Here is a 15740-nt window from a genome sequence, read left to right as displayed (position 1 = left end):
TTAAACTAGAACCCGGTACCAGACAAGGATGCCCCTTGTCACCACTGCTATTTGCAATCACCATTGAACCACTGGCGGTTCACTGCCGAAATTCTTATAAGATAAAGGGGATTTTCAGAGAAGGACTGAAACAGAAAATTTCTCTATATGCAGATGATATGGTATATCAGACCCACAAAATTCTGTGCCTGCAATCTTAACAGCACTCACAGAATTTCAAAAGATCTCTGGTCTCAAAATTAATTTGAATAAAAGTGTGTTCTTTCCAGATGAATTCTCAAGCACACAATATTAGATTGGACACCTACCCTTTTATCATCGCGGATCAGTTTTAATACCTAGGGATAAACATCACAAGTAAACATAAAGCTCTTTATCAACAAAATTTCGCCGTCTGTATGGAAAAAATTAAGCAAGACCTGCATAGATGGTCAACTTTTCATCTCACTCTAGCTGGAAGAATTAACATTGTTAAAATTAATGGTCTTCCTAAGCTTTTTTTTTTTTAATTTCAAAACATTCCAATATACATCAATAAATATTTTTTACGCAATTAGATTCAACAATAACCTCATTTATTTGGAACTCAAAACATCCATTCATCAGATTAGCACTATTTCAGCTGTGGAATGGCCAAATGGGGAGGCAAATGGGGGACTGTTAAATTCTACTCCACAATTCTAAATTTTTTATTTTTATACTATATTGAGGATTTATTCTGTTCTGTGTATTGTACTGTATTGTATTGACCCCCTTCTTTTTGACAACCACTGCACGCCCAACCTACCTGGAAAGGGGTCTCTCTTTGAACTGCCTTTCCCAAGGTTTCTTCCATTTTTTCCCCAACAAGGGGAGGTTTTTCTTGTCTTCTTAGAGAGTCCAGGCTGGAGAGCTGTCAAGAGGCAGGGCCTGTTAAAGCCCACTGCGGCACTTCTTGTGTGATTTTGGGCTATACAAAAAATAAATTGTATTGTATACTCACTCTTCTGAGTGATTTTTTTTTTATTGTATTTGTACAATCTCTCCAAAGTTGTCACAAAAAATATACCTATATCTATCTATCTATATATATCTCTATCTATCTATATAGATCGATATCTATCTATCTATATATACACTCACCTAAAGGATTATTAGGAACACCATACCAATACAGTGTTTGACCCCCTTTCGCCTTCAGAACTGCCTTAATTCTACGTGGTATTGATTCAACAAGGTGCTGAAAGCATTCTTTAGAAATGTTGGCCCATATTGATAGGATAGCATCTTGCAGTTGATGGAGATTTGTGGGATGCACATCCAGGGCACGGCTCCCGCTCCACCACATCCCAAAATGCTCTATTGGGTTGAGATCTGGTGACTGTGGGGGCCATTTTAGTACAGTGAACTCATTGTCATGTTCAAGAAACCAATTTGAAATGATTCGAGCTTTGTGACATGGTGCATTATCCTGCTAGAAGTAGCCATCAGAGGATGGGTACATGGTGGTCATGAAGGGATGGACATGGTCAGAAACAATGCTCAGGTAGCCCGTGGCATTTAAACGATGCCCAATTGGCACTAAGGGGCCTAAAGTGTGCCAAGAAAACATCCCCCACACCATTACACCACCACCAGCAGCCTGCACAGTGGTAACAAGGCATGATGGATCCATGTTCTCATTCTGTTTACGCCAAATTCTGACTCTACCATTTGAATGTCTCAACAGAAATCGAGACTCATCAGACCAGGCAACATTTTTCCAGTCTTCAACTGTCCAATTTTGGTGAGCTTGTGCAAATTGTAGCCTCTTTTTTCTATTTGTAGTGGAGATGAGTGGTACCCAGTGGGGTCTTCTGCTATTGTAGCCCATCCGCCTCAAGGTTGTGCATGTTGTGGCTTCACAAATGCTTTGCTGCATACCTCGGTTGTAACGAGTGGTTATTTCAGTCAAAGTTGCTCTTCTATCAGCTTGAATCAGTCGGCCCATTCTCCTCTGACCTCTAGCATCAACAAGGCATTTTTGCCCACAGGACTGCCGCATACTGGATGTTTTTCGCTTTCACACCATTCTTTTTAAACTCTAGAAATGGTTGTGTGTGAAAATCCCAGTAACTGAGCAGATTGTGAAATACTAAGACCAGCCCGTCTGGCACCAACAACCATGCCACGCTCAAAATTGCTTAAACCACTTTTCTTTCCCATTCTGACATTCAGTTTGGAGTTCAGGAGATTGTCTTGACCAGGACCACACCCCTAAATGCATTGAAGCAACTGCCATGTGATTGGTTGGTTAGATAATTGCATTAATGAGAAATTGAACAGGTGTTCCTAATAATCCTTTAGGGGTGTGTGTATGTATATATACACACACATGGACAAAATTGTTGGTACCCTTCAGTTAATGAAAGAAAAACTCAAAATGGTCACAGAAATAACTTTAATCTGACAAAAGTAATAATAAATAAAAATTCTATGAAATTTAACCAATGAAAGTCAGACATTGATTTTCAACCATGCTTCAACAGAATTATTTAAAAAAATAAACTCATGAAACTGGACAAAAATGATGGTACCCCTAGAAAAGACTGAAAATAATGTGACCAAAGGGACATGTTAATCCAAGGTGTGTCCACTAATTAGCATCACAGGTGTCTACAATCTTGTAATCAGTCAGTGGACCTATATATAGGGCTCCAGGTAGTCACTGTGTTGTTTGGTGACATGGTGTGTACCACACTCAACATGGACCAGAGGAAGCGAAGGAAAGAGTTGTCTCAGGAGATTAGAAAGAAAATTATAGACACGCATGTCAAAGGTAAAGGCTATAAGACCATCTCGAAGCAGCTTGATGTTCCTGCGACTACAGATGCACATATTATTCAGAAATTTAAGATCCATGGGACTGTAGCCAACCTCCCTGGACGTGGCCACAGGAGGAAAATTGATGACAAATCAAAGAGACGGATAATACGAATGGTAACAAAAGAGCCCAGAAAAACTTCTAAAGAGATCCAAGGTGAACTTCAAGCTCAAGGAACATCAGTGTCAGATCGCACCATCCGTCGTTGTTTGAGCCAAAGTGGACTTCATGGGAGACGACCAAGGAGGACACCATTGTTGAAAACAAATCATAAAAAAAGCCAGACTGGAATTTGCCAAACTACATGTGGACAAGCCACAAAGATTCTGGGAGAATGTCTTATGGACAGATGAGACAAAAATTGAACTTTTTGCCAAGGCACATCAGCTCTATGTTCACAGACGGAAAAATGAAGCATATCAAGAAAAGAACACTGTCCCTTCTGTGAAACATGGAGGAGGCTCTTATGTTCTGGGGCTGCTTTGCTGCATCTGGCACAGGGTGTCTTGAATCTGTGCAGGGTACAATGAAATCTCAAGACTATCAAGGGATTCTAGAGAGAAATGTGCTGGCCAGTGTCAGAAAGCTTGGTCTCAGTCGCAGGTCATGGGTCTTGCAACAGGACAATGACCCAAAGCACACAGCTAAAAACACCCAAGAATGGAAAACATTGGACTATTCTAAAGTGGCCTTCTATGAGCCCTGACCTCAATCCTATTGAGCATCTTTGGAAAGAGCTGAAACATGCCGTCTGGAAAAGGCACCCTTCAAACCTGAGACAACTGGAGCAGTTTGCTCATGAGGAGTGGGCCAAAATACCTGCTGAGAAGTGCAGAAGTCTCATTGACAGTTACAGGAATCGTGTGATTGCCTCAAAATGTTGTGCAACAAAATATTAAGTTAGGGGTACCATCATTTTTGTCCAGGCCTGTTTCATGAGTTTATTTTTTAAATAATTCTGTTGAAGCATGGTTGAAAATCAATGTCTGACTTTCATTGGTTAAATTTCATAGAATTTTTATTTATTATTACTTTTGTCAGATTAAAGTTATTTCTGTGACCATTTTGAGTTTTTCTTTCATTAACTGAAGGGTACCAACAATTTTGTTCACGTGTGTAGATATATATATATATATATATATATATATATATATATATATATATATATATATATATATCTCTGCAGGAGGAAGTCACATTTTACTTATGGTCCTGCCTGTGTCCAGCCCGATAGTCACAGGACATCGTATTTTTGATTGCCGGTACAACAAACACTTCTGCACAGGCATCAGCCACAGCGCTGCTCGTCTAATTTTAGGAGAAACTAAAACTGTACTCTCAAGTACAACGAAGCAGGCACTCAGTTAAAAAATATGTATAAGCACCATGCCATTATATTAAAGTAATGTTGAAAGGTAGATGCTCTGCCCAAAAATGTGTTGTCACTTTGACAGCTCTGCTAACCACAAGTGTTTGTGCACATCTCAAATGCTGCAATAAGAAAGCAGATCACAGCAGCATTCTGAATGATGTCATTGGAACCTTTTAGACAAATCATATCTGTTTACAGTGTGAACGTATTAAAAGCTTAAAGACCACAAATTCATAACAAACAAGTGTATTCTGTTAGTATGACAACACCATACACCTTAACATTATCTTATATTTGATCTTGAATATACAGGTGCCGGTCATAAAATTAGAATATCATGACAAAGTTGATTTATTTCAGTAATTCCATTCAAAAAGTGAAACTTGTATATTAGATTCATTTATTACACACAGACTGATGTATTTCAAATGTTTATTTCTTTTAATTTTGATGATTATAACTGACAACTAATGAAAGTCCCAAATTCAGTATCTCAGAAAATTAGAATATCAATTAAGACCGATGCAAAAAAAGGATTTTTGGAAATGTTGGCCAACTGAAAGGTATGAACATGAAAAGTATGAGCATGTACAGCACTCAGTATTTAGTTGGGGCTCCTTTGGCCTGGATTACTGCAGCAATGCAGCGTGGCATGGAGTCGATCAGTCTGTGGCACTGCTCAGGTGTTATGAGAGCCCATGTTGCTCTGATAGTGGCCTTCAGCTCTTCTGAATTGTTGGGTCTGGCGTATGGCATCTTCCTCTTCACAATACCCCATAGATTTTCTATGGGGTTAAGGTCAGGCGAGTTTGCTGGGCAATCAAGAGCAGGGATACCATGGTCCTTAAACCAGGTGCTGGTAATTTTGGCACTTTGTGCAGGTGCCAGGTCCTGTTGGACAATTAAATCTGCATCTCCATAAAGTTCATCAGCAGCAGGAAGCATGAAGTGCTCTAAAACTTCCTGGCAGACGGCTGCATTGACCTTGGACCTTGGAAACACAATGGACCAACACCAGCAGATGACATGGCACCCTAAACCATCACTGACTGTGGAAACTTTACACTGGACCTCAAGCAACGTGGATTCTGTGCCTCTCCTCTCTTCCTCCAGACTCTGGGACCTTGATTTCCAAAGGAAATGCAAAATTTACTTTCATCAGAGAACATAACTTTGGACCACTCAGCAGCAGTTTTGTCTTTAGCCCAGGCAAGACGCTTCTGACACTGTCTCTTGTTCAAGAGTGGCTTGACACAAGGAGTGCGACAGCTGAAACCCATGTCTTGCATACATCTGTGTGTGGTGGTTCTTGAAGCACTGACTCCAGCTGCAGTCCACTCTTTGTGAATCACCCCCACAGTTTTGAATGGGTTTTGTTTCACAATCCTCTCCAGGGTGTGGTTATCCCTATTGCTTGTACATTTTTTTCTACCACATCTTGTCCTTCCTTTCACCTCTCTATTAATGTGCTTGGACACAGAGGTCTGTGAACAGCCAGCCTCTTTAGCAATGACCTTTTGTGTCTTGCCCTCCTTGTGCAAGGTGTCAATGGTCATCTTTTGGACAACTGCCAAGTCTGCAGTCTTCCCCATGATTGTGTAGCCTACAGAACTAGACTGAGAGACCATTTAAATGCTTTTGCAGGTGTTTTGAGTTAATTAGCTGATTAGAGTGTGGCACCAGGTGTCTTCAATATTGAACCTTTTCACAATACTCTAATTTTCCGAGATACTGAATTTGGGACTTTCATTAGTTGTCAGTTATAATCATCAAAATTAAAAGAAATAAACATTTGAAATACATCTGTCTGTGTTTAATGAATGAATCTAATATACAAGTTTCACTTTTTGAATGGAATTACTGAAATAAATCAACTTTGTCATGATATCCTAATTTTATGACTGGCACCTGTATGTGTTTTTACACAGTCTGTTTAGCATTCAGCAATTAATAACACACAAATAATTGTATTTGCTTTTGTCAATATTGAACATACTGTTAAATACTCATGGAATTAGTATGTATACCCTTCTGTTTTAATGCAGAAATCCAATATTCCCAAAGAGTTCCTCAAACTTTTTCTACCAACTATATTTGGTGTCTGCTATATGCCTCTCTGCTAGAATATAGAGAATCAATTTGCAATTCACAAATCTGACAAGAAGAAATTACATGCAAATGATTTCTAGAAACAAATTTTAACCTCACTTCTGCAGTCTGCCGGCTTAACACAGTGGAGACCAGGTTTACTAGGTTTATTCACACATAGCAAAGACATACAGAACACGTTTTGTACATTTTCTCAGTTTATACAGGTTAGAAAATAACTTTTCAGCATTCTCAATATAAGGCAGTTGCACAAAGCTGTGCATAAAGCAGAAATGAATAATACTTGTTTACCTCCAATGCTTGTTGGATGAGCTGACAGATGTGATGTGCTCAAAATATTGGCAAACACACATTGTATATTTGAAACATGGACACCATCACAACACAGCATTTCTTGCACAAAATTTTAAGTGACACATCAAATTATAGTGCATCCTTACTTTTAAGCTGATCTACAATTACATGGCATTAAATAATTTTCATTTTAAAGTGTAAAGTAAGAGATTTAACAGAGCTTCAGTAAATTGGTTACTAACTAATAATATCACTTCTGCATAAATATTGTTTTCACTTTTTGAATTTCTTGGTAATCACATTGTCACTGTGGTTTCCCTATTGGCAAACAGTCTGACACATCAATTTATTTTGTTAAACTACATCTAGTACTAGTTCATAGTGAACTCATGCAAGTCAAGAACCAATCCTAATGGATCTATTTTCATAATAAGGCACATTATTGCAAATATTACTCACTCATATCTCACATATATACACATTAGTTCCAGTTTACTTAAAAATCTTAAATTTTGCAGGACTGAGCATCTAAGTCAGTAGGTATCTGCTAAGAAAGGACATTTTGATATTTGATATATCAATATTTAGATGTAATCCCACCCCCCAACCCCCCAAAAGAAAAACTGAACTTCCGACAATCTTAAAAATGCATTATAGAAAACAAAAATTAGCCAACCCATGCTTTTTTACTTCGATACTTGTTGGTAATAAAGTAGTAACAAGTGGAGAATTCATATGCAGTGTACCATTTTTTGTTTCAGCTTTGATCACACAGAGGAATGCCAAATGTCTTGGACAGGAGTATAAAATACATTCAAATTCAAGGCAAATTTGATTGTTGAGTTTTATGTATATAAACCTCAAACAGCTTGGGAATAGAGGGGTCGGCTTAGTGGTAAAATGCATGCAGAATTGTTCAGAACTAAGGTGTCCCCTTGGAGGTCAGACCATGATCAATCACCACTTTCCAATTCGCATGATAGAGACACAGAACTGCCTGTACAACATTCCAGCCCACTCCAATCCCTACGTATAATACAAACCAGGAGTGATGGCAGTTTAAACGCTTAGATCATGTGCAGTTTATGTAGCATGATCAAGATTTGGGCAGTACCATGGTGCAGCAGTTATTGCTGCTGCCTCACAGTTTTAAGACCAGAGTTCACATCCCAAGTGCTCCCTGCGTGGAGTCTGCATGATCTCCCCGTGTCTGCAAGGTGTTCCTGCAGGTGCTTCAGTTTCCTTGCACAGCCCTAAGACATGTAGGTTAGGTTGATTGGTGATGCTAAATTAACCATGGTATGTGTGAGTGTGTGTTTTCACCTGCCAATGGGATGGCGCCCTATGCTTGCTGGGACAGGCTCCACCTCCCGTGCCACCCTGCTCAGAATTAAGTAGGCTCAGAAAATGGTATGATATTTTCAAGAATGAGGGACTCCAGTCAAGTAATAGTAGTCTCGGTTAGGAGGTTGTTGGGGGATTGGCTTGGTTGTGTGTATGTGAAAAAATATATTTTTTATATATATATATATATATATATATATATATATATATATATATATATATATATATGTGTGTGAACCTGCTAAGAAAAAATTGCTTCTCACTACGGCATGGCCATTTACACACATATATAGTCAGTGAATAAGCTTCACATTATACGGGCTATAAGATGTAAGCTATAAAAATGTAAAAAATGGAGTGGAAAAAAACTGATGAGTTAACTGTAATAAATACTAACCACATTCTGAGAAGAATAATGAGAAGTAAGATTCAGCTTAAGCAGAGACAAAAGAGTCTATTACTAAGTGTGCAATGGCTTAGGTAAAAACTGAACTGCAGATACTGGAAGCTGCTGTACATCATAAACAAGAAAAGTTGCAGTTTTTCCTCTAGTGCTTTTTTATTTATTAATTTTATTACAATCAATACATAGCAATCAAGTTTTTACAAAAAAAAAAAGAATTATGCTAAGAACAGATCGATCCCCACCCTTGAGAGAGAGAGAGAGCAAGCCAAACGGTGTAAAATTTAAGGCTTGTAAAAATACCTAAATCAACAAATTCTCTGTGCTTTATAAAATCATTGCAAAATATTACTGATTAGATCCTGCCATGTTTTGAAAAAAGTCTGCACAGATCCTCTAACTGAGTATTTGATTTTTTCCAATTTTAAATAATATAACACATCAGTTTCCCACTGACTTAAAAGAGGAGAGTTTGGGTTCTTCCAGTTTATCAGAAAAGTCTGCGTGCCAACAGTGTAGTGAATGCAATCACAATTTGTTTGTCTTTCTCCACTTTAAGACCCTCTGGAAGAACCCCAAACACAGCTGTTAATGGGTTAGGAGGGATTGTGAGTCCAAGACTATCTGAGAGGTAATTAAAAATTTTTGTCCAGAATAATGTTAATTTGGAGCAGGCCCAGAACATGTGACCTAGTGAGGCTGGGGCTTGGTTGCAACGTTCGCAGGTTGGATCATGCCCTGGAAACATTTTGGAGAGTTTTAGTCGAGACAGATGTGCTCGATATATAATTTTGAGTTGTATAATTGTATGCTTTATGATATGGAGCTTGAGTGAATTCTCTGCATTGCTACTTTCCACTCCTTTTCTGATATATTAATTGAGAGGTCATTTTCCCAGTGTCCTCTTGGATCTTTGAAAGGAAGGGATTGTAAAAGGATTTTATATATTGTAGAGATGGAGTCTAACTCCTTGAAATTGAGCAATAATTTTTCCAGCATGGATGAGGGTGCAAGATGAGGAAAATCTGGAAGGTTCTGTTTAACAAAGTTCCTGATTTGAAGATAGTGAAAGAAATTTGTAGCTGGAATGTTAAATTTGGAATGTAATTGTTCATAGGATGCAAAGACGCTTGTCTATATAAAGATCTCTAAGCAAGTTAATTCCAAATTTTTCCAGATATTAAAACTGCATATGTTTGTGAAGGTTGAAAGAGGTGGTTCTTTGCAGGGGTGCCACAGAAAGAAGCTTCTCCGTCTTAAAATGCTTTCTACATTGGTTCCAGATTCTAAGTGAGTGGAGCACTATTGGGTTATTAGTGTATTGCCGATAACGTGTGTTTATTGGAGCACAAAGCAAGGAATACAAAGAAGTACTGCAGGATTTTACTTCTATTGCGGTCCATGCCTGTGTATGTTCTTCTATTTGTGTCCAGGTTCTTATCGACTGTATATTTGCCGCCCAGTAATAAAACTGGAAGTTAGGTAGAGCCATGCCACCTTCTGCCTTTTGTCTTTGTAGGGTCGCTCTTTTGATGCGTGGATGTTTAGAATTCCAAATAAATGAGGTTATTGTTGAATCTAATTGCTTAAAGAACGATTTATTAATGTATATTGGTATGTTTTGAAATAAAAAAAGGAGCTTAGGAAGAATATTCATCTTAACAGTGTTAATTCTTCCAGCTAGTGTGAGATGAAGGGTTGACCATCCTAGTGATTCCTCTAGTGCTTTCAAAGGAAACTGGGGAGAATCTCTCATCAGCAGTGAAGTTGAGAGACATTTCTGATGTAGACAGCATGAGTCTGATTGAAGTAAAGAGAAAAGGTACATGTGTGCAGTGGGTTAGACAAGGCAGGGCTGAAGATGGTTTAAGGGAATATGGTTCAGAATGTCATTTGAGAATCAGTAAATAATTAAATAAGAAGTCTCTTTTTGACTTCAAACTCACCCAAGACTCAGTACGGAGAGACTGACTGCTTGGGTGGCTAAATGTCCAACAGGATACAATAATGTTGAAGACAAGTTTTACTTGGGGGTTTAATCTAGGAGCTCCTGCTTTAAAGCAGATCACAAAATGGATAAATCTCTCTATTAAGTAAAAACATCCTGGGACGAGATGTAACTTTTTTCAGAGACATACTTTCAAGTCCCGCGAAACGAGACACTGTGTGAAGAGATTTAACAACGCCGAGGGCCAGAAATAAATGACAAAGAGTAGATGACAAAGTAGAACATTGTAAAGACGTTCAAAAATGTTGGCACAATACAATGCAGAGCAGGTCAGAGATAATGAAAGTACTAAAATTCGAAAGTCTCCAAAAAAATCATAGCAAAGATCGCAATAGCGCAAACAAATGGAAATTATTACTTGGTGAAATAACGGAACAGCAAAAAGAGATTGATTATATTGTTTGGATTTAAACTTTAAGTCAGAGACTTGTAGATTGTCCAATTCATATTGCCATCAGGGAAAAGTAGTGTTTCTTCCCAATGAAGAAGCATATCTGTGAGAGTTAAAAGATTTGTTGTTTGGTGAAAGTGAAATCCACATACGCGAGTGGCAGAGACGTGAAGTGGCTGGAGCATAGCGCAGGACGGGGGGTTGGCAACCAAAGCCCCCTAGTTAATTTATAAAATAAACACAGATTGTTTAAGTATAGGAAAAGCAATCAAAGTTCCAATAGTACTGTATAAAATATTAAATATATTGGATACTATGTTTTTTCAGACCTTCAGACACCTAAATACCTTTCATTAACTCTCACTTTAATTGCCATTTTCTAGGTTCACTCAGTTTGGCCAGTAAGAACTCCCTTCAAATCATAAGTAAAGATGTTTATGGCCGGAAGCACTTCCAGATGCCAAAATCCTTTGATCACTACAACATGCTAAAGAGATAGCCATTATTAAAACCCCAGGTCACAAGGATATTCAGACCGGATAATATATTCGGATCCAATCCTTCAATCAAATCTGCCTCAAATACAAATAAATGTAATTGAAAACAAAAATTACATCACATACAAGGTAGACATTTTGGAAAAGGAAACCTGCCTATTTTCTATTGTTTTCCAATTTTTAAAAGATAAAATTATGACCTCTGTCTGCAAAATTCATTAACCCTGAACTTAAAAGCAGTACTTCATAGTGTTGATTTCGTAAGTGGCCAAAGGTTATGTCTTGTGTGCTAAAATATATAAATCCCAAGCTTCTTATTTTAAAACTAAGTTAACATGGATGGTGCAGAACCAAAGATCATGTGCTACCAATGAATTTTCTAGCAACAGAAATCAAATTGATATCAGGTATTCATGCTGCAGAAAGATCTGGTACGGAGGCCACATTTTAGGAAAAAACATGACGCATGTTATTGTCTTACAAGCTAAAATGTACTGCTCAAATTCAGAATGCAATAAAATGTTACTTATCTTCAAGTCCAACAACCTAAAACAGAAAGTGCCTCCTTTTAAATGTCAATTGAGACATTAAGATGTTTCACTGATGGCAGCATTGACAAAGTGCTTCATTTACTATTTTTTTTATGTTTATATGTATTTGTTTTAGTGATTTATTGTTAATCATGTATGAATAGCCATTAAAAAGAACTTTTTCTTAACCATACATACTTTACACTGAAACACATATAGCAAAATATAGTGAGTACTGAGATTTGGTCTCATACATTGTATATTGGAACATATACACTATACCTTTAGCACATTGTCATTTTTAACCGTCATTAAGCAACAGAACTACTTCATGTCATAGGTTATTTTTCACTAGTCATTCATCACTTAAAATTTTTGTCTCCTCCTGGGTATACACTTACATTTAACAGAGCACTATTATTGAATTGACTTAAGACTCGTAATGTGCTTCAAATTGTTTCATTTGACTGGTATTGGCAATTCAGAAACAGCTGCAAAATAAAGGAATATGTGTGTACTGTGCAGTCTATCAGTACAGTGTGTATGTACTCTTGGGAATAATTAATGCATAAACTGCACTTCATAAGACTTTTCCTGATCTTACTGAGGAACTGCCTGGTGACACTGAGAAATTCTTTGCTGTGTTTTTGAATACATTTTTGCTTTTCCTCTTTATTTTCTGGTTATCCTGTCTTCTTATTTTAAGCATTCATTTCTGTATTAAAATTTACTTTATATTTTACCTTACATTAAGTTTTACTTTTGAAAATAGAATGCATCAATATAAGTTAATAAACGTGTAAAACATTTACATTGTATTCTATACTGCAGTTGGTTACAACAGTTTGTCTACCATGGCTTAATGCCATTTTGCAATGAAACTCTTGATTTGATTACTTAAACATGGTGAATTGTTGACTTTATATAAACACCTTTATTCAAGAATGACCACTTCACATTAATCTGAATGAGGCGGTTAGGTGAGGAATTAAAATTTAAAACTTCCTTTACTGTCCTGCCTACTTGTGCATTGTAATTAAGTTTTCAAGTATTCATTATCTACTCATTTACAATTTATTGCACTCAAGAATCATAAATATTACTGTTCATTCAACTACTTAATTATGCAATAGTATACGTGTTTTTTTTTTTATTATTAAAACCTTCCACCTGTAAAATGGCAGAAATGCAAGATGTAGATTCCAAAGTCTTATGACAACGATACTGGACTATATACAGTAATCACAAAGTTGCTAATTCAAGTCACTTCACTAACACAATGCAAAGCTCAAAGCACCTCATCAAACCTAACTAAGCACAAATGAAACAAATAAAAACACCTTGCATTTAAAATCTAAATAAAAACACTGTATCAGCTGCTGGTAATTGAATTGCAAGACACAAACATTTAAAGATGGTTATGTGTTCACGATGAAAGGTGAACAGAAAAGGGGACTTTGAAGCCCTTAAGTACATGCAAGGTACAAAATGAACTATACGAACTAATGAATCAGGTTTGTGATTAAATTATCAGTATTAGCAAGTGCAGCACACTCGTAACATGAAGGATATTACTGGAACCGACTAACACCGCATTTACGTCCTACCGAGTGGTCTAACACTACTGACACGCTGACCACGTAAATTGAGAAACCAGTTCAAGTCCATCAGACATTCGAGCGAGAATTCCTGGATCCACAAAGACTGATCTGCCTCAGCTGCCTGATAAACTTTTGAACTTTAAAACGCATCACTAAAACTCTGTAGATGTGTATATAAATGCCATATATCATGTTAAGGGTTACTGAGGTCCCAGTCTGAATATTATTTCTTATTACCAACAATAGTAAAATTACTCGGATATCCGTTAACTCTACTAAATGATGGAACAGTATTAAATACAATGTGAGTGCTAATTTTTACAATTGACATGAATGAAATTTTACTGAGACAAGCCAGTTCTCAACAGGGTTAGGGTGTCATTTTTCAAACTTACGTCACGTCGCGATGTCTATACTCTAAAACAGACGTTTCGCAAATGCAGCATTTAGCAATTTGCACAATTGTATATAAACACATTATAAGGTAACCACAAACCGCAGCACGGCATTTAAGGAAACACGTTGTTTGCAGAGGTTTCTACGGGCAAAGCCTAAACAGACACAATCAAAGTAGCTGAGCGTCAAAAAAAAACAAACAAACAAACTCGGCAGCATCAGCTGGTGTTCCCTCAACATGCCACAGGGTTGAAAAGCTCACTGTGTTTGATATCCTGTCTTCTCTGTAAACTCATTACCGTGGCTACCTAACTTACAGACATTGGCTATATCGGTAACTACCTAATTAGGGCACCAGACGCTGCCCGTTTTAACCAGGAAATCGAAGGCCTGACTCTTACATCTTTGCTCTAGTAAGTTACTCTTAGACAACTGACGCCCATATTTGACCACGGTGCAAATTCAGTAGCACGGAAGATGAAGCCCAACAAGTAACTACGAACGCTTAAATTAAACACTTCTTACCAAAACTGATCCAGTATTGTGAGCTACTCTCTTGATTCCGCTTCACAGACTTAGAGAAAAGAACTTCTCGTGTAAGTCATGTGATTCTCGACATGTAGAGGCCATTGGTTCCCTTGGCGGAAGTTAAAGTTGAAGTACCTTGGGAAATGTAGTCAGATAGCATACCTTTACACGGCACAGGACAGCACATAGTGTTTACACCTTAAATCGTTAGATTAGCTGCTATGAGGAAACTTTTAGAGAGCATGCTTATTATCTTTGCGTTTCTATTACTAACATGTGCACATTCTGATTTTCTTTAAAGCATTCAAACACATATAGTTAGCTTGTTTGGTAATAATCGATCAGGTGTGAGATTGTCAGTTCATTCTTACTCGGCGCCTGGATTATCTTCCGTCTGCAGAACGTCTAGTATTGAAAAAAAGGTGTTCTAATATGAACGTGCTCAAATTTAATGGTATGATTACAGCTCATTGAAAAATTGCAGATTGCCTTGTTAAAAGTGATTAAATGAAAAGCAGTTGTCCATGTATGACTGCATGCCTTTGATATGTCATCGAGTAAATCAAAGCAAGTGTGAAAAGAGATACAGTTTTGCTTATTCTACAAAGATATTTCTAAAATTACTTGGACACATTTGTTGGTACTCCTAGGTTGGGAGCATGCACTGAAACAGCGGACCACTTCAGAATCCCAATTTGTGACACAAATGCAGCTTTGCAACTGGTGACACCTCAGCCCCACACTAGTTCAAATGGAGAAAAGATCCTAAAAAGATGGATTAGCTATTTTCCTTGATTAGTATCACACAATCACCTGTCGTGCAATCAGTCATTTGTCTTATTTAAACAGAGAAAAGTAGTCACTATCCTGTTTGGTTTCATTGCGTGTCCCACACTGAACATGGACCAGAGCAAGAAAAGAAGAGAGCTGTCTGAAGATCCTCCAACAGGATAATGGCACAAAACACACAGCTAAAAGCACCCAAGGACAGTTAAGAACAAAACATTGAACTATTCTGAAGTGGCCTTCTATGTGCCCTGATTTGAATCCCATTAAATTTCTATGGAAGAACCGAAACCTGTAGTCCAGAGAAGGCCCCTTTCAAAGCTGACACAGCTGGATGAGTTTGCTCAGGAAAAGTGGGTCAAACTACCCGTTGACAGGTGCAGAAATCTCATTGAAAGCTCCAGGAATCCCTTCTTTGCAGTGATTGCCTCTAAAGGTTATGCAACAAAATATTACGTTAAAGGTCCAATCATTTTTGTCCATGCCATTTTCTTTTGTGTTATTATTTGAAATATTCTGTCGAATCAAAACTGAGGCACAGTTTGATTTTTGTTAAATATGGAATAAACAATGATGGTGCCAGTTACTTTTGTCAGTTTCAAGTTATTTCAGAGATAATTGTGGGTTGTTCTTTTTTTG

At 37.5% G+C, this 15740-nt stretch overlaps 1 protein-coding gene across 1 annotated transcript in view; it reads right to left on the bottom strand.

The window, feature by feature from the left end:
• Positions 1-14385, bottom strand: part of mtm1 (myotubularin 1) — a 111807-nt gene extending 97422 nt beyond the window's left edge. Inside the window, exon 1 of the mRNA XM_039766552.1 lies at positions 14313-14385. The gene's annotated coding sequence lies outside the window, so the exon portion shown is untranslated. The remainder of the gene's footprint in view (positions 1-14312) is intronic.
• Positions 14386-15740: the final 1355 nt, after the last annotated feature.

Source organism: Polypterus senegalus, chromosome 10 (genome assembly GCF_016835505.1).
Source record: "Polypterus senegalus isolate Bchr_013 chromosome 10, ASM1683550v1, whole genome shotgun sequence".
NCBI lineage: Eukaryota > Metazoa > Chordata > Cladistia > Polypteriformes > Polypteridae > Polypterus > Polypterus senegalus.
The sequence above is the reverse complement of the archived record's forward strand: the minus strand, read 5'-3'. Positions and strand labels throughout refer to the sequence as shown.